This window comes from Tursiops truncatus, chromosome 17 (assembly GCF_011762595.2).
Source record: "Tursiops truncatus isolate mTurTru1 chromosome 17, mTurTru1.mat.Y, whole genome shotgun sequence".
NCBI classification, from domain to species: Eukaryota; Metazoa; Chordata; class Mammalia; order Artiodactyla; family Delphinidae; genus Tursiops; species Tursiops truncatus.
Window position 1 is genome coordinate 700,246 of NC_047050.1, and position 27,474 is coordinate 727,719.

Sequence of the window (27,474 nt, forward strand, 5' to 3'; positions counted from 1 at the left end):
TTCGTACCAGCAATGCACTGAGACTCCAGTTTCCCCACATCCTTGACAACACTTGTGATTGTCTGTCTTTTTCATTTTAGCCATCCTGATGGGTGTGTCCTGGTATCTCATTGTGGTTTGATTTGCATTTCCCTAATGACTAATGCTGTTGGGTACCTTTTCATGTGCTAATTGGCCGTTTGCATTTTTGCTTTGGAGAAGGATCTATTCAAATCCTTTGCCCATTTTGAAAATTGGGTTATTCATCAACTTCTTATTGCATTCTAAAAGTTTTTGTATATTCTGGATACATGTCCCTTATCAGATACATGATTTGCAAATGTTTTCTCTCAGTCTGTGGGCTGTCTTTTCACTTTCTTGATGGCGTCATTCGAAGCACAGAATTTGTTGATTTTGGTGAAGTCTAGTTTAGCGATCTTCTCTTTTCCCAGTTGTGCTTTTGATGTCAGACCTAAGAAATTACTGCTCCGTTCAAGATTATGATGATTTACTCTGATGTTTTAACAGTTTTATAGCATAATCTCTCATACTTAGGTCTGTGGTTCACTTGAGGTGGTTTTTGGTGGATGGTGTGAGATATGTCCTATTATTTTACCTAACATACTACATGATTTACTTGATTATTATGTTTATTGTGTATTGTGTATTATTGTGTATAGATGCTTTCCCATAGTAACTGCTTTTCCCCTCTTTGTTGCTGTTAGATCCTCAGTACCTAGAACATTGCTTGAAGTAAGTGCTCAGTCAGTATATATTTAATTTCTAAGCGACAATCTATGGGTAACAACACGATATTTTAGAAGAGGGGCTAGTGATAGTGCCAGGAAGGAGAGTCTGGCTGTAGTGAGAGGTTCTTATGAAGACCATTTGTTGCTCACTGAAGGGATTTATCTTGAACAGGAATCAGCAACTCAGACAAAGCCCCGGTGGAGGTACAGATTTCTGGAGGATAAACTTGTTTGGGGAAGAGGGCTTTTATCTGGTGGATTCTTTGTTCCACATTTATTTCTTTGAGTTTTTTTGTTATTTGAGTTTTTATGGATTCATTAGCACATACATGGATGGAGAGGGTAAGAGTATGGTACTCATCTTACTATACCGTATAGCTTCCTGGAAATTCTCTGAGGGGTATCTCCTTTAACTATAATGGACAACCGTAGAACCCTGAAAACTGGGTATTTTTCAAAAGACGCAGGGGATGGTATGCAAATTTTTCAGTTTTCCAGAGATGGACAATTAACGATTAAAGTTGATCTGTGACATTCAGCAGTTGTTTTCTGTGTATAAGGATGTTGAGGAGAGGCTTCTAGGGATAGAGAGGGGAGAGGTACATGTTCTCTGCCCTCAAAGAGCTCAGTCCCTTGAGAGAAGTATCTGCTGCTGTGATGCCACGCAGGGTTTGCTTATGCACAGAGGAGGTATAATACGTTATTGGTATTTATAGGATGAAGAAATACAGTCTCGGAAGGAACTCGAGAAAGCTTTCTGGAAAGTTCTTATTTGAGATGAACTTTGAAGAATGAGTAGCGTCACCTCCACAGAGTGGTGAAGAAGCAAGCGTGAGGATAAGGACCCAGTAGGGCCGGTGTGAGAGATGCCTGTGTGTGTGTGTGTGTGTGTGTGTGTGTGTGTGTGTGAGAGATGCCTGTGTGTGTGTGTGTGTGTGTGAGAGATGCCTGTGTGTGTGTGTGTGTGTGTGGGTGGGTGTGATGCCTGTGTGTGTGTGAGATGCCTGCGTGTGTGACACTTGGGATGCCGGCCACTGTCACATGCTAGGAATCACCTTTAAATTTTAGCCAGACGTTGAGGGTTTTCTAGGAAGATGCCTCCCTCAGAGGTGAGACCTTGGGTCTCGTCAGAGACCTGTTGGAAGGGTATGTTGGTAGGGACTCACAAATGTCTTAGGACGAAGACCCTTGAGCCGCCTTTGAGGCTACCAAAACCGAGGTCCAGCTGAAGAAGCCACGTTTCCCGAGGGAGGTGTCCTGGCCTGGCCCTCCTGTCCCTGTCCCCAGGGGCTTCCGGGTCCCTCGTGAAGGTTCCGCCCCAGCGTGTGTTATGTGGAAAGCAGGGAGCCCTGAAGGGCAGGCGGGCGGGATTCACATCAGCGCCTCTTCTGCTCATTTCTATGTCCCTGCGCGGGCTCCCCCGGTGGCAGGAGGGGGCAGCAGGCATCTGACCGCAGGTAGGAAGCTCGACTCTGCGAGGGGCCTGGGCGGAGAGGGGAGCCAGCCCGCAGGGGAGGGTGGGGCTGGAAGGAGGTGACGAAGGACAGGTGCCCAGGGCGGGGCTGTGGCGGCGTCGGGGGTGGGCAGCGGGCTGCAGTCCCCGAGGCCGGCAACCCTGTCGGGCTACGCGGCCTGCAGCTGCTCCAGCCCTGGTCCAAGGGGAGTGAGTCGGGCACTTTTCAGCTTCCTCTGCTATGTCCTAGGCCGTGTGATGGCCTCTCCTGGGATTGAAGGCAAGCAGAGGGGCGGGCACAGCACACAGCCTTGAAGTACCTGCGGGGTCACCCCGACGTGGTCAGCGCTTCTCCGGGTGGGGGGCTCCCTCTGACCCCGGACTCCTCTCCCGGGGCTCCCTGCGTTTTCCGGTACCTTCTCACGTCTGCAGAACATGTAAGGAAGAACTTCTCTTGCGAATAATCTTCCTTTGAAAATAGCTTGTATGTTGGGGTTCCCTGAAAGCGAGGTGCGGTTCCTTTCCTTTTCCTTTTGATGAAGGAGCCGACTGGGGCAGCACCAGAGAACAGGAAACTGCAGTTCTGAGGGGCTGGGAGGGCATACGGTGGCTGTTCAAAATTTAGAACATTGGTCATCCAATCTGAAGGCTTTACTGTAAATGGTGTATAAACGTGCAGCTTAATAGAGTTGAAACTGGGGACTGAGGGCTTAAGGGGATTCCAGGTAAGGTAATTCCTTCTTGGTGGAATGTCGTATGAATGTTCACAGCCACCTTCCAGAAGCTATCTCACCCTGTAGTCTCCCTCCAAAGACAATAATAATTTCCAGTCAGCAGAGCAGTGATTTAAAACATGATACGTAAATAAGTCATTACAAGCTAGACCAAGACCGCTGGCTGAAATGCACGTTCCCTAAGAAAATAGACTGGGAAAACTTTAAATAAAATACTTACCAGTCTTTTTAATGTTTTAATTGTTGGTTTGGTGCCAGTGTTTTTTTTCACTAGACAAACATTCAACCGTTAAAAATATGGTACCAGGGCTGTGCCTGGATGCGGGCCAGTAAACGTTTACAGGGCACCGCCGACGGGGCAGTGCTCCCAGGGTGGTTACGAGCGCGTTGCCTCGGCTTTGCGTTTTGAGGAGTTACAGGGCTGTCTCAGCCTTAGCTCCCCTCCCCCTTCCCCCGTTCTCTCCACTCCCCCCTCCCCCTTTCTTCCACGTGTTTGTTGAGTACTCACCACATCAGAGCAAGGAAGGTAAGGCCCCGCCTCCTTGGAGCTTACCTTCTGGAGAGTGAGAGAGAAAATTGGGTCAAGAAGTACATTCCAGGGCTTCCCTGGTGGCGCAGTGGTTGAGAGTCCGCCTGCCGATGCAGCGAACACGGGTTCGAGCCCCGGTCTGGGAAGATCCCACATGCCGCGGAGCAACTAGGCCCGTGAGCCACAACTACTGAGCCTGCGCATCTGGAGCCTGTGCTCCGCAACGAGAGGCCGCGATAGTGAGAGGCCCACGCACCGCGATGAAGAGCGGCCCCCGCTCGCCACAACTGGAGAAAGCCCTCGCACAGAAACGAAGACCCAACACAGCCAAATAAATAAATTAATTAATTATTTTTTTTTAAAAAGAAGTCATTCCAGACAGCGAGTGATGCTCTGATGACAAGGGGTGTAGAGAGATGGGAACCTCCCCCAGGTAGGCGGTGTGGGAATCATCCTCGTGGAATGTCCTGGAAGGGTTTCAAGGCTGTCCAGGCTGCCCCTCGAACAAGGCATGGTCTGCGTGAGGACAGCCCCCCCGATTTCTCCTCTGCCCTTCCTGCCACAGAGCCTGGTTTACTTCGGGGACAGGTGTGTCCTTTCCCACGTGGTGGAGGCCCCTATAGGTTTCCTGGTCGAGAAGTGGTACAGTTATCATCCCCACTCGACGCTGAGGAAACAGACTCAGGGACACCAGCCCCCACCCAGACAGCCGGGCTCCAAGGCGGCCGTGTCCACCCTCCGCCTCGGTCCCTTCACTCTTCAGATTCCTGACGCCCAGTCGCCGCAGGGTCCTCTGCGCTGGCATTTCTCCTGTGCTTATGTGGGGTGACCGTTCGGGACCGAATGGGAACAAAACCACGTCTAAGCGTCTGCAGACGTTCTCAGACCCGTTACTCACCCCAGAATCGGTGCGGCTGGACCGTGCAGGACTGGGGGTGGGAGGGGGCGGGTGATGGGAAGCCCGCATTCCCAGGGTGATGTGGAGGGAAGTTGTGTGCAAATCCGAGACCTGAGTCAGCAGCTGTGCGATTCTGCCCCACGTTCAGAGGGTGTGCTGGTGGGTGACCCGTGGGCCCACGTGATGAGCCGCGTGTGCTCTGGACGGGGCGGAAGGCCGGGTGGGGCCGTGTTTCTGCAGGATCCGCCACATCTGGGTCCTCCTGCGTCACAGAGCTGCGGGAATTGGGGTGACTGAAGTCTCCAGGTCCAGCGCCTGACAAGCCAGAGGCCCGCAGGCCCTGTCGGCACCTGGACGTTTGCATCCTTTGCCTCCCTTAAGAAAAGTTGGGGTCGTGCTATTTCTGAACCACACACTGTGGGCTGCACTGCACTGGGCTGATGATAAAACGTCGCCTGGGCAGTGTGGCTGCCGTCCGGGGTGGGATGCACTCTCACTCAGCCGAGGGGATTTATCCAAAGGTTGTGTTAAACGTCCTCCGAGCAGGACTGAGGTGGGTCCACAAGTCATCTGATTGAGGGGGGCCTGGTCTTGTAGCTGCTGCTTTGAGCTGAGCACACAGCAAAGTTGTTTGGGGGCATTTTATTTAAAAATGGAAATCTCGGGGAGGGTCATGCCCACATTCCCCCCCAATCACTCGGGCCAAGCGCGTCCCTATTCACACAGGGCAGGTGCGCCCTGGGTCAGCTGCTTGCTTTGGGTGGAGTCTAGACCCCTCCTCACTTAACGCACAGCCTTAGTTATGAAGGGCAGCACCGAGGCAGCACATCTGGACCGAATTAGCGAGGCTCCCGACATCGTCAGCTCTCCCTCATCAAGTCCCCGAGGAAGGAGAAGGCCTCCTTTTGTTGTTTATCAATTTGGTTATTATTTACTGTCTGCTCTTCAGGTGTCAGACTCTGGTGACATGAAAGCACAGTTTTCATGATCTACCCTGTGGGTGGATGTTTCTAATCGATACGAGAGAGTTTCCAAGTTTGTTTAGGGGCATTTCAGAGCTTTTACTTTGTCCACTTGAGTTTTTTAAAAAAGAAGTTTATTTATTTATTTGGTTGCACTGGGTCTTAGTTGTGGCTATCAGTCTCCTTAGTTGTGGCATGCGAACTCTTAGTTGTGGCATGCATGTGGGATCTAGTTTCCTGACCAGGGATCGAACCCGGGCCCCCTGCATTGGGAGCACGGAGTCTTATCCACTGCGCCACCAGGGAAGTCCCCACTTGATTTTTTATTAGCGCAGCATATGAAATCTTTGACCCGTCTCAACATTTTAAGTAAGGAAGTTTTCACGTCGCATGATGGACTGAAAAAAAACTAAAAGAGCCTAAATGCCTTTAAAAATGGCTTCCTAATATTATATGAAGACATATGAGCTCTTTTAGTGAAGGTGTTTCAGGTAAGCAATTTCGTAATTTGTCTTCTCCAAAGTAATAATTTCAGAAGAAGGTAAGTGAACTTATTTTTTGAACATTGGGCTATCTAAACGTGCTCCAGTGATGGAAACCCAGGCCATTAGACTCAGGACAGAAGTGAGAGCTGGACACAGCTGAGGGGGACACAGGCTGGTGTGGACAGAGGCAGGAAGGTCTCAGGTCCTGCTCACCAGATGCAGGGGACGCTGTCAGCAGCTGCTGGATGCCATGTCTGGCTCAGGACGCCGTGAGTCATCCAGATACGGCAGTTACCCCTTGGGCCCGAGTGGACGGCCCACCACTTCCGGGACTTCCTTTGGGTTATTCAGTTCCAAAGTTCTTTTCCCCTTTTCTTGGTCTAACTTTTAAATCCAAGTTTTTTATTACAAGTAATAATTCCTGTTAACAGTTTTAGATTATGTATTCATTCATCACATTAAAAAAAGAACTCAAAATTCTTTGCCAGGCAAGACATGTTTGTGTTTTATAGCTTTTGTTCTTGTGGTAGAAAACATGTAACATTAAGTTTGCCGTCTTAACCATTTTTCAATGTTCGGTTCAGTAGTGTTAAGTATATTCACAGTGTTGTGCAACAGATCTCCAGAACGTCTTCGTCTTGCAAAACAAACTCTGCCCACTAGACACTTACTCCCCTGCCCCAGCCCCGGCACCCACCGCTCTCCTTTCTGTTCCTATGAACCGGCACTTTGCAGACTTCACATAAATGGAAACGTACAGCAACTGTGCTTTTGTGTCTGGCTAATGTCACTGAGCATGGTGTCCTCAAGGTCCATCCACACTGCGGCGTGTGTCGGGATTCCCTTCCTTTCTAAGGCTGAGCAATACGCTGCCGTGTGTTCAGCCCACATTTCTTTAATCCGCGGCCCGCACCCGCCTCTTGGGGTGGGCACGGCCGTGCAGGCATCTCTGTAGCGATCAGGAGGCTGAGAGGCCGTGGTGCGTGGTAGGGCCAGTTTTGTCTGTGGGCCGTTTTCGTGCCCGTTCAGTTCAGTTAGGTCTTATTAACAAAAAAGTCAGCTTCTCGAGGACATTTTGTGCGGAGCGGTCAGCCTAGGTCCCCTAGACGCTTTCCCCAAACAGATCAAATCAAGGAAGCTGTGCTTGGGGACAGGAACTCGAAGACCGGGGCCGGCTCTGAGCAGTGGGTGGAGGCCCACGCCCCATGGCTGCGACACGAGGGCAGGGCGCGGGCGCCTCCACTCCCGCGCCACTTGTCTCGCTGGCGGCGTCAGGCGTTGGCCCATCCACTGCCCATGGGCGTCTTGCTCTGGTGCTGCTGGGTTTCACTGGGCCCTCTGGTAACGAATGTGGTGTTGTCCCTACCGCTGGTGGTCTGCCTGCAGCGATTCCGGGGAGTTTATTCCCGGCTTGCGCTGTGTTTGTAAACACTGGCCACTCCAAGGGGGTCACCCTGCGTGGAGAGGATGTCTTTACGCGGGTCATTGGGTGGCGTGTGCTGGGACCGCTTGCCTTTCCCGAGCCCCTGGGGCTCAGCTTGGCTGGCTCGTCCCTGGGTTTCACCTCCTGGTGGTCTGAATCCTAAGTTGCTTATTACGGCAGAATTGAGATATGTCTAAATGTTCGCAAAGCGCATTGTTTTGGAAGTTTTGGGTAGAAGAGGGACTTCTCTGTTTCTTTTTGTAATTTAATATTTTTCAGGCCACATGGTCTAGGGGTAGAAATGGTCACAAGGAGAGAAACTCAGTGAAACTTCCTATATATTTTCCGCACAATTACGGTGTGGGTTCTAGTTCATCCCCAATTCCCCAGCTGTTTCTGGGAGTCTCGTGGGCTGGGGTGCTGTGCTCTGAGCTGTCATTTCCCAGTTTCCTGCTCTGGTTTAGGGAGTTCCTCCCTCGGAGGTTCTGGGCCTGGGGCGTTTCTGGGCCCCTCCATCCAGCCTGCCCCAGACGGTTGTGGCCCACATGCCACGTGTAATATTAAAGGTCTAAATCAAAGCAACAGACAGGTACCAAATGTGCATGTTCTATTGTTTTATCCTGATAAATGTCTTCATAATGACAAGATAAAAATATATGTAAAGCTACAATTCTTATATGACTGAAAGAAAAATATCAAGGATGAATTTAATTATTCCACATAATAATATGTGGAATAATAATTATTATTATGTATGGGTGTTCTGTAGATGTTTGAATGAATAATCGAATAAAACATACACAATTAATACATAGCACAGGGCTTCCCTGGTGGCGCAGTGGTTAAGAATCTGCCTGCCAGTGCAGGGGACATGGGTTCGGGCCCTGGTCCGGGAAGATCCCACATGCCGCGGAGCAACTAAGCCCGTGCGCCACAACTACTGAGCCTGTGTTCTAGAGCCCACGAGCCACAACTACTGAGCCCGTGTTCACAACTACTGAAGCTTGTGCTCTAGAGCCCGCGAGCCACAACTACTGAGCCCGTGTGCTGCAACTACTGAAGGCCACGTGCTCTAGAGCCCGTGCTCTGCAACAAGAGAAGCCACCACAATGAGAAGCCCGTGCACTGCAACGAAGAGTAGCCCCCGCTCGCCACAACTAGAGAAAGCCCTTGCGCAGCAACAAAGACCCTACGCAGCCAAAAATAAATAAATACTTTTAAAAAGTAACACTGATTTAAAAAAAATACATATATATAACACATAAAATTTATTTTCTCTTGCCTAATTTCAGCTAAATCACGAATTATATACATCTAATAAATATTTTTACATAATTTGTGTTCAATTGACAGTAATGCTCTAAATGATTAAAATGGAAATATTTTATAAAAATATAAAACAAGTGTAAAATTATTAAAAATTAATATTTTCATGTTTTTGAAAAATCTTTTTTCTTTAAAATATTAAAGTGCAAATTTTAAAAATGAATATTCATCTTAAATCAAAATTATTGAAATGAAACTGAAAATTTAATTTTCAAAAGCCTGATGATGTTTTACGTACTTTTTGTCATATTTGTATTTTCATGAACATGAAACAATTTGTATTTCTAGCATTAAATGTCATCTCGTTGCTGATGTAAAGAATTGGTATTATGCTCGTGTGTTGTGTCTAGACCAACATGCATACGTTTACGAGTAATTTAAATGGTTTAAGATTGCGAGCTGTTTCTCAGTCACTGTGGTTTCTCAGCAGCGGTTGTGAGTACCATGCTGACATGTGGACCCCTCAGGATCTGTGAATAGACACCACAAGAAAAGCAAGAGAAGGGGCTCTTGGCGACCTGGGTGCTGCTGGGAATCTCTGCCATGTAAGGGTCTGCTGCGTTTATGCTGAGGCAGGATTGAAAAGGTAGGTTAACTTTCCACACGTGTGTGTAAAGTGTAAAGCGTTCTCACATCCAAGTGTCCCCCCTGTGTGCAAGGGCAGCCCCAAGCTGAGGGCAGCGGTCCAACCCGCAGACCGGCACAGCACCTGGACACAGCTGCCCTTCGTGCTGAGGTTGGTGGGCTGGAGCTGGGGAAGTGGCGACTGGGTCTGGCGGCACTGCATCCCTGGGGGACGGCGCTGGGCTGGACCTCGTGTGAATGATGTGGCCTCGGCGCTCGTCCTTCTTCAGTTTGTTTGCTGTTCACGATGGGCAGAGGTGGGTGCAGGCCCCTCTTGCCTGGTCTAGCTCCTGAGCGCTCGGTCTGAGGCTGTGCCAGAGTGGGGGAGGGTCTCCCTCCTTGACTGGTGTTTCATTCCTTTATAGACCAGTGTGGACGTGTGCCCTTGATGTCCTGAGGGAGTTGGACGAAACAGCTTTCGTTTCTACTTGGTCTGTGTTTCATTCCTCTCTCCCTGGGAGTCAGACATGAGCTGGGGAGCGGAGTGGAGGTACTGTGAGTAGCGTACATCGCTGTGCTGTCTGTACTCAAAGAAAGCTCACCTTCAACGTGTACTCGCTAGATTTGGGCCACCTCTGTGGACCTTGACTCTCTCCTCTCTTAAGAAGAAATCTTTCTTGGGCATCTTGACTCCTCAGGCAAATATCCCCCATGGGCTCTTCCATCTGTCTTCCCAAAATACACTAGACACCCACCCTAGAACTGCCTGATATGCCGCATCACATTTATATGCTGTTATAGCAATGGAAACCAGAGAGCATATAAACCAACAGTCTGGCATCCATGTAATATTTCTTTAATAAAATTCGTTAGAATTCTTAGCTTCGGGGAAATTTTCATTGTCTGTCTTCTTTTTCCTAGCGAAGGGATCTTTATATTCAGTATTAAGACTTTATATGTGCTATTTTATTTAATTTTCATGTTATCCCTGCAAGATAGTTGTGGTTTTCTCTACTTTACTTTTTTAGATGAGAAAATGAGTTTTATAGAACTTAAGTAATTTGCTGTTAGTAAGTGCCGACATGAGCATTTGAATACTGGTCTGTTTGATTTCAAAGTCTTTGTTTTTTGTGATAAACTACCTCCTGGTTTTCACTGCTGCAAGTAAAATTCTACTTAAACATTTTAAATGGGAACCAAAATGATTTCTTGTGATGGACTTTGGGGAGTGGACGAGCATCTGTAATTATCACCTTTGCCTCTTAGTGCTTCTGGCATCTGCAGGGCTCTTGGCATCTGTTGGCTGTTTTCCCTGGGGAGATATCATGGCTTGGGAACCTTAGTTTATGATTCATTAAAAACCAAAATAGCCATAATACAGGGTTCTGATTATGGGATAGATGCTGGTGAGAACATTAAGAGGACAGGACAGAAGACTGGGAGAACGCGATGATTGGTTGACTGTGCTATTCTTTTATTTTATTTTTATTATATATATATATATATATTTATTTATTTATTTATTTATTTATTGGCTGTGTTGGGTCTTCACGGCTGTGCGTGGCAAGTGGGGGCTACTCTTCCTTGCGGTGCCCAGGCTTCTCATTGTGGTGGCTTCTCTTGTCGTGGAGCACGGGCTGTAGGCGTGTGGGCTGCAGAAGTTGTGGCACGTAGGCTCAGTAGTTGTGGCTCGTGGGCTCTAGAGCCCAGGCTCAGTAGTTGTGGCACATGGGCCTAGTTGCTCCGCAGCATGTGGGATCTTCCTGGACCAGGGCTCGAACCCGTGTCCCCTGCATTGGCAGGCGGATTCTTAACCACTGCACCACCAGGGAAGTCCCCGTGCTATTCTTTTAAAACTCTAAATAGAGACTTGAAGAACAGTGAAGGGTTTGCTTATTTGGTTGTGGACGACAGGAAGCTGGTGGAGATATGGGTCATGTTGGACGAGATCATCTGAAAGGTAGTGTGATGAAAATCCAATAGGCCAAATTGGTAAATATTGTACTTTGTTTCAAAAGGTCGCTACACTAGAAGAAGTTCAAGAAATGTGAATGAAAGTGGTAAAATAAAAACAAGGACTGGGAGAGGGCTTACTAGTAGCAAAATGGTGGTCTGAGAAGCTCTGAGCTTCTGCTTCCCCATGGAAACACTGAAAGAAACAAACAGAAACTGTCTCAACCAGCTTTGTCAGGGCTCTGGAAAACAGCCAGTTTACAGCCACCAAGCAAACACCCAGTCAAGAAAAAGCCATATTCAAAGTGGTCAGGAAGTTTTGTGGTGTTCTTACTTACTGTTACCCGACTCCTTCCCTGGGGTGGTGGCAGGTTTGAAGCTGCAGCAGCCTAGTTCCCAGGTCCCTCCCTTAAACTGGAGGGAGAGAGCAGACTTTATTGGGAAATTACTGTTTGTCTATTCTAAACTGTGTGTGGGATACCTAAAAGACAAGGTGCCCATCTGTTTTGCCTAACTCAGAACTTAGAAGGAAAAACTGTGGGCAGTGCCCCCAACAGCCACACAGGTTCACAGATGCCTAGGGCAAGACATACAGTAGACAGTCTAGGGCCTGGGGGAGAAGGTGGAGTGAGACTCTGGAAATCAGGGCATTCAAAAGCAGCTGTGTAGGCAGGAGCATTAGAAATCCAAACGCATACCTTGGCGAGATGTGTGTTCAGAAAAGACACGAGAAGACATTAAGCTTTCACCTTGGGCGACTCCTAGGCTAAAGCAAGCCTGACTGAGTGTTGAAGGAGCTCCCCAGACAGAGCCAACTGATAAAGACTTGTGACATTCAAGGAAGACTCTCACGTTAGCTGAACACAGTGTAAAGGACAGACTCAGGTGATCACATGGGACGAAGACTAGTCTTTGCAAAAATAGTTTGGGAAAGTTTCAGAACTAATGGTCTACTGCAGGGTCAACACACAAAAAATTCCTGGAGAACGAGCGCAATCTTATTTCCAGAGATACTACACTGTAATATTAAAGGGCCCAGTTTTTAAGAAAAAATCACAAGGCATACAAAGAAACAGGAAAACATGGCATGTTCAGAGGGAAAACATTGACAGAAACTGTCTCTGAGGAAGCTCAAACATTGGACTTACTAGACAAAGACTTTAAAAAACTCTCCTAAATGTAGTCAAAGACCTAGAGGAAAACATGGAAAAAGAACTGAAAGAAATCAGGAAAATGGTGTGTGAACAAAATGAGAATATCCACAAGGAAGTAGAAATTATAAAAAAGACCAAACAGAAGTACCGGAGGTAAAAAGTACAATAAATGAAATGAAAAGTTTACTGCAGGAGTTCAATAATAGATTTGAGCAGGCAGAAGAATCAGTGAACTTGCAATAGGACAATTGAAATTATGGAGTCTGAGGAACAGGCAGAAAAGAGAATTTTAAAAAGTGAACAGAATCTAAGGGATCTATGTGATACTATAAGCAGAGCAATGTTTGCATTATGGAGGTCCCCAAATGAGAGAGTGAGAGAGAGAGACTACTTGAAGAAATAATGGCCAAACTCCCCAAGTTTAATGAAAGATGTGAATCTACAAATAAGAGAGCTCAATAACTCTGAGTTAGATAAACTCAGAGTGACTCACTGGGGATACACTGTAATCAAACTGTCAAAAGACACGGCAAAGAGTATCTTGAAAGCAGCAAGAAGAAAGCGACTCATTACGTACAAGGTATCCTCCATAAGATGATCAGCCTATTTCTCAGAAGAACTTTGGAGTCAGAAGGCAGTGGGATGATAAAGTGCTGAAAGAGAACTGTCAACCAAGAATGCTCTGTTTGGTAAAACTGTCCTTCCGAATGGGGAAGAAACTAACACATTCCCACACAAACAGAAGCTGAGGAGGTTCATTACAACTAGACCTGCCCCACCAGCAATGCTGATGGGATCTCAGGTTGAAATGCAAGGATGTTTGACAGTAAATTGTAGTCACAGGAAGATATAAAGATCTCTGGTACAGGTAAATACATGGCAAATGTGAACACCAGTATTACTGTAATTTTGGTTTATAACTCCACTATTTTCTACAGGGTTTAAAAGATAAATGCATAAGAATAAAAATCTATGTAAGTCATCACATGATGTATAAAGATGTAGTTTGTGACCTCAATAATCTGGAACTGTGGGGGGTAGAGTTTTTGTAGTGATTGAAGTTGATACCAAAATTTCAGATTTGATTGTCGTCACTTTAGGGTGCTAAATGTAATCCCCATGATAACCACAAAGAAAACAGCATAAAATATACAGAAAAGGAATCGAGAAAAGAATCAAAATGTCACTACAAAGAATCAACTAAACACAAAAGGCAGTAATGGAGGAAATGGGGGACAAAAAGTGATACGCGGTTTATAGGCACTAACGGCAAAATGGCAGAAGCAAGTCTTTCCTTATAAGCAACGACTTAAAATTTAAATGGACTAAACTTTCCAAACAGAAGGCAGAGATCAGCAGGATGAATTAAAAAAACAAAAACATGATCCAACTACATGCTCCCTTCCTGGGGCTCACTTTGGCTGTAAGGCCACACATAGGTTCGATGTGAAAGGATGGGGTGGGGTCAGTGTCATGGCAGCGTGAGTCATTCCTTTCTTCTCTCCCCGTTGATTTACAGTTAACTGGCCCCCCATGACTGAGCCTAACCGGCACATTACCCCAGGACACCTGGAAGCTTCTACCCACCTGTGCAAATGAAAGTCAGCAGACAGGCCTCAGTGGGGCCGTGGATCCAAGGGAGGGGGTGCGCCTGCCGCACTGCCGCATGTCATGATGGGGAAGGGCAGCCTCGGACTGTAGACCTGGGCAGCCATCTGTGGCTGACAGAGGATCCCTGGGGGTCCAGCCTGCCGCTGGGAAGTCGGGCCCCCCTTCAGGGCAGGGTAGAGATGGGCTTTGAGGGAGAGGGGGTGGAGGAACTCACCCCGTCAGCTTCCCTCCCCAGGGTGACGCTGCAAGGTGTCGGAGGTGACCTCTCTGGCCGAGAAGGTGGAAAGCGTGAGTGACCGTCTGGCTGACCCAGCTGTGCGGTTGCAGCTGGAGGGACCCGTTTCTCTCCTGCAGCACCTGGGTTTCTGAGGAGGGACGTCTGACTGGGGACGGAGAGAGACAGTATCAAACGGCACTGAAGGGGCGTGTCTCCTGCTCTCTGCTCCGGGATTCCGGCAGGAGGTCCACCCACTGGACCTCTGGCAGGGCTACTCGAGGGTCCCCTACTGGGCCCGTGGGGACCCCCAAAGCCCAGTGCCAAGTCCACTCCTATCCCCACTCCATGCCAGCTCCTGTGCACCACCCTCAGTGTATCCGCGGAGCTCCTCCAGGAGAAGCTGCAAGCCTGAGCTATAGCGCCACCTTCTGGGACACAAAAGAAAGGGTTCTAATTGCCAGCCTGTCGAATTGAGAGCAACAGTAAATATAGATTCTTAACTAAGAAAGGTGTCTGCTACTTCAAATGCGAAAGCAGAGGCACGTATAGTCAAGCACTATGAAAAACCAAGATAATATGGTATTAGGAAAAGAAAATGATGGGACTTCCCTGGTGGCACAGTGGCTAAGATTCCGCCTGCCAACGCAGGAGACACGGGTTCGAGCCCTGGTCCGGGAAGATCCCACATGCCGTGGAGCAACTAAGCCTGTGCTCCACAACTACTGAGCCTGTGTGCCACAACTATGGAAGCCTGCACACCTAGAGCCCACGAACCACAACTACTGAGCCTGTGCACCTAGATCCCGTGCTCCACAACAAAGAGAAGCCACTGCAATGAGAAGCCTGCGCACAGCGACGAAGAGTAGCCCCTGCTCGCCGCAACTAGAGAAAGCCCGTGAGCATCAACAAAGACCCAACTCAGCCAAAAATAAAGAAAGAAAGAAAAGAAAAGGAAAATGATAATTCTTCAGCAACTGAACTCAAGGGGTAGAATATTGCAATCTACCTGATAAAGAATTCAAAATAGCTGTTATTAAGAAATTCCATGAGCAACAAGAAAACCCAGGGAGGCAATTCAGTGAACTCAGGAATAAAATTAACAGAGGGTATCTTTACCAAAGACATTGGAATTATAAAAAAGAACCAAACAGAAATTCTGGAGCTGAAGAATTCAGTGAATGAGATGGAAGGGATAGCTGAGAGCTTCCCAAGCCTGGCGAGGAATTAGACGGCTCAGTGCGAGTCCATTAAGCTGGTAGAACACCTTACTATCTCAATACAAAAAGACCTTCTCGTTAGACACATTCTCATGAAACTCAAAAAGTCAATGATAAAGAAAGAATCTTGAAGGCAGCCAGTGAGAAAAAGAAAGTAACCTACACACGAGCCCCTGTTAGGCCAGGAGCAGATTTCTCAGCAGAAACCCCACAGGCCGGGAGAGAGTGGAATGACTTACTCAGAGTTGAAAGATAAAAGTTGCTAACCAAGAATACTTTATCAGGCAATGTTATTTTTCAGATATGAGGAGAAATAAAGGTTTTCCCAGAAGAACAAAAGCTGAGGGAGCTCACCACCACTAGACCTGCCCTGCAAGAAAGGCTGACAGGAGTTTTTCAAGCTAAAATGAAAAGACACTGAACAGTGACTTAAAAACACATGAAAGTACACGACACTGCAGTATAGGTGAAAAATAGGCCTTCAGAATTAGAAAACTGTAATTCTATGTTAGAATGGTGCATTAACCACTCAACTATTGTATAAAGATTAAAGAAACAGCATGAAAAATAACTACGGCTACTGTAATTTGTTAATGAATTCACAGCATAAAAAGATGTAAGTTGTGACATCAAAAAATATAAAAGGGTAAGAGTAAAAGGGTGGAGCCTTTATAGGTGAGTGAAGATGAATTGCTATCAGCATAAAATGCAGGGTTTTACCTATGAGGTGTTTTACGGTAACCACAGAGCCGTGCCCGCCGAGCCTCCCCAGGGGGCCACCTCCGGGTCCTGCCTCACGTCCCCGTGGATGGACCCATGGACAGACGCACAGATGGACTGTGCCACTGAGGCAGGGCAGCAGCTGGAAGCCTTGTGGGCGCTCCCTGCCCCACCCCAGTGAGAAGCACCCCCGTGCCCGGGCCTCCTGTCCCGGGGGCTCTGGGTCTGTCTCCACCTGCTTCGGGGCGGTGGTGAGACCAGCGTCGGCGGGGACAGGACAGTTGCCGTCAGCTGTACAGCCGCCCTGCGCCCATATTCCAGCCGCACAGAGCAGGCCGGAAAGGGCCCTCTGCCCTCCTCCTTCCTGGTCACCCCACCTCGGTTGTGGGCAGTGGGCTCCATGCTGGGCTACACCTGCGTAGGAATGGCCGCAGGGAATGACCGATTACACGGCCGGACTCTGGAGCCTCAGGCCACACATTTGAACTTGTCTCCTTCTGAGCAACTCCTCATTCCCGACTTTCTGGGATTTACTGTTTGCCTTTCAGCCACCGTTGCCGGGGGGTGGATAGCCGCTTGGGGGCAGGGCTGTCAGTCCTAGCTGACAAAGGCGCGCATGCGTGTATACACAGTGCGCATGTGCCTGCAGAGCCCCACGTGCACGTGCACACACGTGCGGCCGGGCCCGCGGCTGCGGAGCCGCCCTCGGTGTGGCCGGCCTCCAGCACCTGTACGCGTCTCGCTGCTCCGATGCGCCCGAGCACGCGGCCGTTCCGGCGAGGGGCAGCGTGCTGAGGACGCCCAGATGGCGGCTGCTTCTCACAGTGGACCCAGTCTGGGTCTTTCAGGGACGACGTCAGAGCGAGCTTCGCCGGCTGCGGGCTCGTTGGAGGCCTGGGGATGGATGAAGACCCTCCGCAGCAGCAGGACACGTGCCCGGGAGGTGATGGCTGGTCCTGTCCCAGTTTCAGGCTCCGAGGCCAGCGATGGGTGTGGCTGTGACTGTAGCTGAGCGCCTGACACGTGTAGTGGAACTTCTGGAACCGATCCAGGTTCAGGGTCTGGCTGATGAGGCCTCAGAACAGGCAGGTTTTCTTAATCAGCTGGAGTTGCACTTGACAGAAGTACCAGAAGTTCAGTCAGTCACCATGGGACAGCGGCTGTTTTTCCCTTTTCTCAAGACGTCCAGAGAGAGGCAGTCTGGGGCTGGCGTGGGCGCCGCGTCCTCTGCTCGCCCGTCCCCAGCCCCGCCCAGCGTGCGGTTTTTGTCCTGGTTCCAAGGATGCCGGCTGCATATCCAGACATCCCTTCTGTGCTCCAGGCAAGGGAGGAGGGCAGAAGGTGTTTGCCCGCTGGGCCCCTTTTCTTAGGAAAATGATGGCTTTATTGGAAGGGCCACTGAGTGGAATTCCATCTAATCACCCTGACAGGTCCCAGCCGACCCGGCTGCAAAGCGCTCTTCTGTTAGGATGGAAGGACAAAAGGACGGTGCTGAATTCCAGCAGGGTTCCTGACACATCCTTTAAATGCAGGCGCTGACCCAGGAAGTGGCGGCCTGTCCTTTCACATGTCAATTACACACTGACGTGAGTATATCAGTTATACATTACATATAATACTCTTCTGTGAGGACCCTCTAGTAAGTGCTAGCGACTGAAAATCTTTGCCGACCTCAGTGGGCCAGGCTGGGGGCTCCACGGGACAGAGGGGCAGGGCTCTCGGATGAGTAGGCAGGGCCGTTTTGGCAGAGACTGGGTGAGCATCGCCCGTGGTCCAGAGAAGGGGAGGTGGGCACGGCTTCGGGGGCTGGTGACTATTCCTGAGGTTCTAAAAAACGCAGCCATAAAGTTACTCAGTTTTCCGTCTGGCACAACCTAGAGGTAGAGGTGATTTCATTAAATGCATGGCCTTACAGGTTTCCAGGTGAAAGCGCGTTTGGACGAGCAGACAGAGGTTTGGGAATTGTCATCGACTATGTCGTTGCTGGTCACTCAGCAGCCGGACCAGATCTAAGCCCAGGTCTTTGGATTCTAAATTCAGGCCCCACTTCCATCCCAAGTGCCTCCTGCTTTAATTCACCCCTCTTGTCCTGCATCTCCATTTAATCCTTTAGGATTGGGAATTTGGAGCAGTTTTGAGAGAGAAAACGGCAAAAAGGAGGGCATTTTGTAACTCGGGAAGAGGCTGCCCTCTGCGTGTGCGGCCCTGAGGCCTGGGTGCTCATCCCCTCAGCTTCCCTCTGAGCCCCCCGCCCCTTCGTCCTCACATGCGTTGCTCCTTTTGAAAAAATATTCATTGTTCATTGTAAAGCTTATATTTTGCATGTTGAGCGTATTTTTTGTATCTGTCTCGAGAGAACGTCAGGTAAGGAGATCAAAGTTAGACAAGATCCCACTGTTTAGAAATAATCACTCAATTTGTTGACTGAACACTAGAACCTTCCTGTGTGTATATAAAATACGCAAATGCAGGCAGATAGATATTTACATACATAAGGTTATACCGTATTAGGTCTTGTTTCCTAGTTTTTCGTGCACCATCATGGCATGGACCTCCATCGGTGCCCACAGACCAGCTCTGCGCCATGAGTTTCTGGTGGTTGGGAGCCGAGCTGCCTGCTGCTTGGACCGGTTCCCGCACACCGGGTCCTAACTCACCTGGGCGTGGACGCACCTGCCCGCCCGTCCACTGGGCAGTGAACAGGGGTGGACCACGAGGGGGGTGGGCAGTGGCAGTGAGGACAGAGGTTTTCACGGACGCCTGGGAACACTGAGTCCTGACCACACTGTTTAGCTTTCCCTCCGGGGAGGGCGAGGGCCACAGTCCTAAAGTAAATGGAAGAGACTGGAGTTTAGAAAATATGACAGAGTTGAAAACTTAAAGCTGGATCACACAGGAACATCCCTTAGAAAAGAGCTGTTGGGACGAGGAGGTGTGTATACATTTCCGCAGCAGTTTACGATTTGGAGTCCCCCAGAGCCTGAATCCAGCCGGGGGTTGGGGGTGCCCCAGGCAGCGCTGTCGGGACTGGGGCTCAGCCGACGGGCATGGGGGCGCGTTGGGCCCTGAGAACCCGCGTTCACACGTCTGCTTCCGTTCAGTGTTTGTTTCAGGCTGACGTCAATGCCACGCGTGGAGCTTGGGCCCCTGACATCGACACGTGCCGCATCCCTGCTTTTCCTGTGGGTTGAAAAGCCACTGCAAACACAGCGCAGGGGCTCGGTTCATAGAGGCCAGAGCAGGCGTGGGGAAGCCGGTGGCCGGCTGCGAGGAGCGTCCTCCCCGCCCCCGGCAGCAGGGAGGGTCTGTGGCTCAGGGACCCCCTCGCCAGGGCCCTGGGACCTCGGGATGGTCCTGGGTGGAGAGGAAGCCGGGTTGCTGCCTGCAAACCTTCGTTCGTAAGCATTTCTGGTAAGGGCTTTCACAAGAAAGGATCTGAGTCCCCGGAGCTCACTTAATTGGTTGTGGTTTCTTTCTTCATTCTGGTAAAGTTTCAGCGTCATTTCATATTTGTAACTGTGTATTCTTTTTCTTAAGGAAGGGTCCCCACCTGCCTAAGATTCTAATCCCACAGAACCTGGAGCCCAGTGGCATGCGATGTTTGGCCAGTGCCATCCGTGCACGCCGCCCGGTGCCCCTCGGGCCCCTTGGGGTCCGGCACGGGGTTGCACACGGTGGGGAGCGGCCCACGTGCGCTGCTCGAGGAGATGAGCCCCCGGAACCCTCTTACCGAGCCTCGCCGGGTGCCCTCTGCTCTGGTGAAGCGTTTGCTCAGGAGAAGGAAGGATGGAGGGGGCGGTGTCTGGGGCTCCTGCTGGCGCTTGGGCCGAGGGCAGCGGGGACACCGCGGGAGTGGCCTTGGCCCCCGAGCTGAGGGGCTGGGTGCTCACAGCTGCCAGCACTTGAAGGGCTGATCTCTCCTGTGGCTCAGCCTTTCGGGTCACAGATCAGAAAACAGGTCCCGAGAGGTCACTGCCGGCTGGGGGCCAGGCAATTGGAAGCACGAGGGGCGGGTGGGTGCCGGCCAACGAGGACGAGCCCCCGCTTGTGGATTTCCGCTTTTATGTGGCAGCCCCGGGGATGCGGGGGGCCCCCGGGGGCGGGTGTGCGTGTCGCACACAGGCCAGGTGGGTCTCATGGTGCCCCTGTGCCCCTGTGCACCTTGCCCCGGCCCGCCCTCCCAGCCACGTGAACACGCATTGTCCTCGGCCCTATTTTCTGGCCACGGCGCCGAGGCTCCGAGTCCGGCGCGTGAGCCCAAGTGGCAGGGCTGGAAGCTGCGGCCTCGGCCGTGTCCCCAGCTCCCGCCTCACTCACCGTGGCCCCAGGAGCACCCCTCCCCTTGAGATGCGGTTATCGTGTTGACTGTGTCAGGAAGGAGCCAGCTGAAGGAGGCCCTTTCCAGGCCCACTGCTGAGAAGCCCCGGCTCCCCCTGAGTGGCCTGGTCGGTTTGCGCTGGGGAGCCTGTGATCAGATATATATCACAGGGTGTAGTGTGATGATAAGTAAGCTATTTTAGATAAATGTTTTCTAACTGCTCAGTGTGATCCAAGCAGCTCTTCTTTGCAAGAATTGGCAGGGCACAAAGGTGTTTTTAGTGTTCATCTTCTGTTTAAATAAGGTTAAAAATATTTTCTGAAATTTTTACTTGGAGGCCAAGAAATAAGTCCAGCTGTAGTAGAAAAAGGTCTTTTCTCCCTTCTGGGTGTGTCTTCATGAGAAGACTCCTGGGGCTTCTGAAGCTGGGGAGCCTGACTGGGCCTCAAGCCGGGCCGGGCCGTCAGGGACCCGCAGCAGGGCCTCCGTGCGGCCCGAGGCTCACGCTCGGTTCGTGTAAGATCGCGCACTTGCCATAAGAATGATGATGCCCGTGAGTAGCAGCCCCTGGATTGTGCTTCAAACGCCTGTGCCCTCTGTCAGGCCGGCAACGTGAGTGGATCCTCCAGGAGTCCCGCCGTCTTCTGGAAGCTTCTGGGCTACCTCCAGCTGACGCTTTGGGTAGACAACGCAGAGAGGGGCATTTGAGACATTCTTAGGGCCTCGGTTCCACCTGGTCAGCCGTCAGGGCCCCCGTGGGAAGCGTGGCTCTGGTGGCAGGAGAGATATTTCGGGTTCTGCCGTTTCCCCGGAGTGTGGTACGGAGGGGCCTCTCTGTGTTGGTCTGGTCACCATGGTAGCCGGCCGCCCCCACATCTGGACGTCTGGAACTCGTCACCCAAGAAGAGATAGAGCTTTTGGACGTTTCCAAGGTGGTCATCTGGTGAGTAATCCATCCTCTGGAACCGCGGCTAATCTTGACTGCAAAGCGATCAGGTTTGATCTTCTTACTGAGGAGACGTGAATTTCGGCCCCCGAGTGGGAGGCAGTTCTGTGCTGGTGGACCCTCCGGGCACGGCCCTCCGCCTGCCCCTCTGGGTCTGGCCTGCGGGGCAGTGGTCCCACAGCTCCAGGCTGGTCTGTGACGCCAGGTGACTCGTGTGTTCTGGTCCCAGACAGCGGCCTGTGGTGTGGACGGAGGTGCCCAGGGCAGTGGGCTCGTCCTCACTCTGACGTTCCATGGCCTGTGACGGGGGTGAATAAACTGCTTCGGGTCTGCTCCCTCTTTTGTGAAATGAGGGGCTTGAAGTGTCTCTGGGTTCATTTCTAACTACAGGTCTGCGTGCCTGATGAGGTGCCCTGTGCTGGGAGCTTTTGCTCAGTCAGTGTGATCTGCGTCCTTTCTGTGCTGCCACTGGGCCAGGGAATCTTCTGGGGTCCAGGTGACACAGCTAGACTGAGCACCAGAGGGTCTGAACCCATGTCTCGGCAGTGCTGGAGGGGGCTGAGGGCTGAGGGTCTCTCCAGCAGCCCGAGCATCTGCCTCCTGGTCCTGCGGGTGAGCTGGGCCCCCGCCGAGCGCCAGAAACCTCGACCTCGCAGCCCCACCCGTGTCCAGGGGCGTCTGGGCGCGTCTCTCCCGCAGAACCTGCTCGGTAGATCGACTTTCGAGGTCTCATCAAGTTGTGTCCCACGTGAGCCAGGCTGTCACCTTCCTTCAGGAGGGGCTGTGAGTAGGACGCACAGTGGGGAACGGGAGAACCTACGGTGAGCAGAGCACAGTGTCGTCATACAGCACAGGGCAGGAGGGTCGTGCAGGACAGCCAAGCACAGCCCCGTGCATGAGGACAGGACGGCGTAGAACGGTGGCCCGTGGCTCTGCGCCGCACTGCATGCGAGGGCCTCCTATACTGTGCTGCACTGCACTGGGCTGTACTGCCCCGCAGGACGCGGCCCGCACTGCACCGCACCAGCTTCCGCTGTGCTGCGTCATCCCGGACCATCTGGGCGGCGTGCGCTGCGTCGTGCTGTACTGTGCCGCACTGTGTGCACTGCACCGCAGTGGCCTGCACCACACTGCTGTGCTGCAGCCGTGCAGCATTACAGTAGACAGTGAAGCGCAGCCCAGTGTAGCAGGGCGCAGAGTCCCATACAGTCCAGGACAGCGGAGGAGAGGGCGGGACACTGTGTAGCGCAGCCCAGTGTAGCAGAGCGCAGTTAGTATATCGTCCGGGACAGGAGAGCACAGCTCACACAGGAAGCGCAGTGTGTGTGTGTGTGTGTGTGTGTGTGTGACACATCTCAACAGTGCACTGCGCGGTGTGTACTCTCAGGGCTCCCGCTCTCTCACGGCTGCATTAGCCGGTGAACCAGGTTCCTCCTGGTGGACCCCCAGGCTGCTCGTATGAAGAGCCCAGTCTGTGTGTGTCTGCACGTGTGAGTGATGGTTCCCCTGCACCCTGTCTCCCGAATGAGCACGAGGGCCTGGGGTCAGAAGGGCCTTCCTGGAAACCTCTCCAGCCCGGGTGCCGCGTGATGGGGGGCAGCTGGTGGGGTCCCGGGGCCGGAGAGGGTGCCCCATGGCCCAGCACGCAGGGCCACGTCCCACTCGGAGAACCTCAGTGGCCCCTTGGTGGGCCAGGCCCGTCCCGTCCTGTGCGGCCGCGGGCACAGCCTGGGTGCAGGGAGCCCAGATCTGCCATGTCAGCAGCTGCTCATCGGTCTGCCGAGAGCAAAGCCAGCTCTCAGGCAAACATTTCCTGCGCGGCCCGCGTGTTTGTTATACTTCCCTCGTCTGTTTATGAAGGCTGTGTCAGCCACACTGATTTACATAAACACTGCCGAGCTGGGGGTGGGTCTCCCCCCACGGGCAGCTGAGTACAAACAGCATTCTGCGGCTCTTACTCTTATTGTCTAAACACAGCAGATGTTGCTGAAATGACCCAACGAGGAAATACAACAAAGGAGACCATTTCAAGGGGGCTTTTGATTAAAATGCATTCCAGATTGACACAATGTTACGATATGATGGAATGGATCATTTAAATGTCAGAGTTGGCTCCTACGGAAAGCAAGCCCGATGCAAACTTTTGCAGCTTCCAGACCGTAAATGCCCGGGATGAGCGCCGCGCAGCTGTAAGCGAACCAGCTCTGTCAGGTGCCCTGCCCTCACCTATTTAGTTGTTTATTTGCACGTCCTGCGCTGCTGCCCTGGGGCAGCCTCCATCCTGGGCTCAATGGGGACGCAGAGCCCTGCCTGCCCCGGGGAGGCCCTTTGCCTTCCTTCCTCTGGGCCAGGCGGGTCCCCGGGTATAAGATGTGGTCTTGCTCCAGTGGGCCGCATGGCTAATTTGGAACTTCTCACTGATGCGATTCTGAGAATCAGGTGTTACAGTCTGAGGGGCTGTGGTTGGAGATGGTAGACAAGGGTCTGACCGATCCCTTGAGCTTTATTTTGGCCACCAGGGAATGTCTTTCAAAGAGTGTTGGCAAAATCCTGCCATTTCAGTCAGCAGAGGAGCAGCAGGGTTAACCCTTCCGTCGTGAGGGGCGACGTAATCCGCTTGGAGGCTGAGAGCGAGCCTCTGTACCATGGGTCCCAGGAAGCAGTGAAATGGAATACTTGGATTAGAGAAGGAGCCCTTGGCACGAGCTGGGGTGCCATGGGGACACTGGGCTGGTGAGCCCTGGTGGCGGCAGACCACCTAGTGCAAGGACCGCTGAGGTCCTTCCTGGGCTTCTGTGTCCGAGAGTGGCCTGAGCTGGAGACCTCGGGCCACTGCAGGTCGGGGCTGGCTGGGGATGGCCTCGCGTCCTGGTGTCGCTGTGTTTGCATCCTGTGTGTGGACAGGGCTTCTCGCTGCCGCTTGGGTTGTTGTGTCCAGATTTGAAATCGGGCTGCTTTTAAAAATTAAACTCTGCCAAGCTCTTAAAACAGCTTATCACATAGGAAATACCCTGTACCTGTGGCTGCTGTCTCTGAGTTTGTTTCTCACCACGTCACTCAGTCGCGTTTGTCACTGTGGATCAGAGCCGTCGGGAAGGCAGGACCAGCCCGGCATCTGTCTGAAGCCCTTCCGGCCGCAGAGGGCGTGGGGCTTGGTCTGGGGGCAGAGACCAGCGCCTAGATGTGCGGAGCCTTTGCAAAAGGAGACTCTGCAAAGGAAACAGGATTCATTCCTTTGGCTCAGGGCTCGTAAAGATGGCGGTGGGAACAGGACTCCTGATAGGTTAAAGGTTAGCCTACAACCTTTCTATAAGTTAATTCTATAGAATTTGGTGTTTGGTGCAGTGGCACGTTCGGGTCCATTTTGTAGGTGGAGAAATAAAGACCAGAGAGGCTAAGTGATTTTTCCAAGGTCATGCAGGCTGGGTTTGGCTCCTGTCCATACTGCCTTTTTCAGTGGACTCTGTGTGATCTCTGCTCCACTGCTGAGAAGAAAGACTATGGTATTTATCCCAAGCACACAGTTGGTTCAGTAGCTTTATGGAATGTTTATGAAGGATGAACAATTTCCAGCTGGAGGAAAGAGTAAGGAAGCAGTAAAAATGGCAAAATGCTTTTTTTTCCCCTGTATTCCCATTAGACTTTGGGCACCGATGAATTGTCATTAACTTTTTAAAAACTAAACTTCTTATTTTGAGATAATTGTAGGTTCACATGCACCCTTTACCCAGTTTCCCCCAATGGTGACATCTTGCAAAACTATAGAGCAATGTCGCACCCAAGATATTGACATTGATGCAAAATACAGAACGTCTCCATTGCCATAAAGACCCCTTGTCTCTCCATTTATAGCCGCATCTACAACCTTCCCCTATGCACTCACCTGAAAGGCGGTAACCACCCATCTGTTCTGTTTGCATAATTTTGTCATCAAGAATGTTATATAAATGGAATCGTATGGTGTGTAACATGTCTCCACTCTGAATTATTTCTAGGGGTTCATACAGGTTGCTATGTGCCCGAGTAGCTCATTCCCTTTTATGACTGAGCATTATTCCGTGATGTGAAAGGACCACATTTCCCTGGACTGTTCACCCAGTGAATGACACCTGGGTTACTTTCATGTTGGCTATTATAGATAAAGGTGTACATTTCTGTACGCTTGTACATTTCTCTAGAATGAGTGCCCAGGAGAGCAACTAAGTCATATGGTGGTTGCATGTTTAGTTTTGATGACAAGTGAAATTACAATGGAGCAATCAGTTCAGACGTACAAACATTGAGTCGGGTGGCCATTGGGGATCTGGTCTCAGACAGGTCTCTGCCCCACTGAGAAGCTGAACTTTCTCTGAACTGCACCAGGTCCAAGGACACCACCAGCCGTATTCAGAAGAGCACCCGCCAGCTGCACCCGTATGATCTCAAGGTGACTTGTGACTATGCGACCATTTCAGACCCCAGCCGACCCTGGCTTGACAAGCTGCCTTGCTTCTGACAAGCTCCAGTTGTAACTCTTCATGAACAGCTCATGGAACCAACTGGAACCTTGCTGTTTTTCCTTTATAAGCCTCCCCCATTTTGAAGTCAGGGGAACACGATTCAAGTGCTTCTTTTTTAAAATTAATTTTTATTGGAGTTTAGTTGATTTACAATGTTGTGTTAGTTTCAGGTGTACAGCAAAGTGAATCAGTTATGCATACACGTATATCCACTCTTTTTTAGATTCTATTCCCATATAGGTCAGTATTGAGTAGAGTTCCCTGTGCTGTCCAGTAGGTTCTTATTAGTTCTCTATTTTATGTATAGTAGTGCCTGTATGTCAATTCCAGTCTCCCAGTCTTGAACCTGTGTCTTGCAGGCTGCAGTCCTGCTAAACCTCAGAGAAACACCTGTTTATTTCAATCAGATCTCCATTTCTCAGATCTTGGCTAACAGTTTTTATTGTCAAACTCCTTTCCAGAGTGACTGTCGTTTTACGTCTCACCAGCAACATGTCAGTGGGCCAGTTTCTTGATACTCTTCCCAGCATTTAGCGTTATTGCTATTTAAAAAAAATTTTTTTAGCCATTCTGATAGGTGTGTAAAGCTGTGTCATTATAGTTGTTGATTTTTTTATTTTTTATTTTTATTTATTTTTGTGGTACGTGGGCCTCTCACTGTTGTGCCCTCTCCCGTTACGGAGCACAGGCTCCGGATGCGCAGGCTCAGTGGCCATGGCTCATGGGCCCAGCCGCTCCACGGCATGTGGGATCTTCCCGGACCGGGGCACGAACCCGCGTCGCCTGCATCGGCAGGCGGACTCTCAACCACTGCGCCACCAGGGAAGCCCGTTGTTGTTTTTTTAAAAAAATATATTTATTTATTTGACTGTGCCGGGCCTTAGTTGCAGTACGTGGGATCTTCACTGCGGCATGTGGGATCTTTAGTTGCAGCATGTGGACTCTTAATTGCGGCATGCCTGTGTTCCCCGACCAGGGATTGAACCCGGGCCCCCTGCATTGGGAGCGTGGAGTCTTACCCACTGGACCACCAGGAAAGTCCCTCTCATTATAGCTGTAACTTGCATTTCCCTGCTTTCTAATGATGTAGAACATTTTTCATGTGCTTATTTGCCGCTTCTGTATCTTCTTCAGTGAAATGTCTTTGTGTCTTTTGTGCATGTTCTGATGGATTTAAAATTTTTCTTTCTTTTTTTTAAACTGCTAAATTTTTTGACTTTAATATTCTTTCTCTCTTCTTTATATACCCTTTGACAGATATGCAGTTTGCAAATATTTTCTCCCAGTCTATAACTTGATTTTTCATTCTCTTATCAGTGTCTTTCACAGAGAAGAAGTTTTAAATTTTGATGCAGTCCAATTTAACACTGTCTAAATTGACCATGCTTTTGATATCAAGTTTGAGAACTCTTTGCCGAATACTAGATCATGAATACGTTCTCGTACGTTTTTCCTAAAAGTTTTATAGTTTTACACTTTAAGTCCACAACATATTCTGAGTTGGTTTTTGTATAAGGTATGAGACTTGAGTCTAGGCTCATTTCTTAGCAATGGACGCCCAATTGCCCCAACACCATCTGTGGATAAGCTGTGTTTATGCCATTTTGCAACTTGGTCAGAAATCAGTTGGACACAATTGTGTGGGTCTACTTCTGGGTTCTTCAGTCTGTCCCATTCATCTGTGTGTCTGTCCCTTCACTGACACCACACAGACTTGCTGACTGTAGTTATAAATCT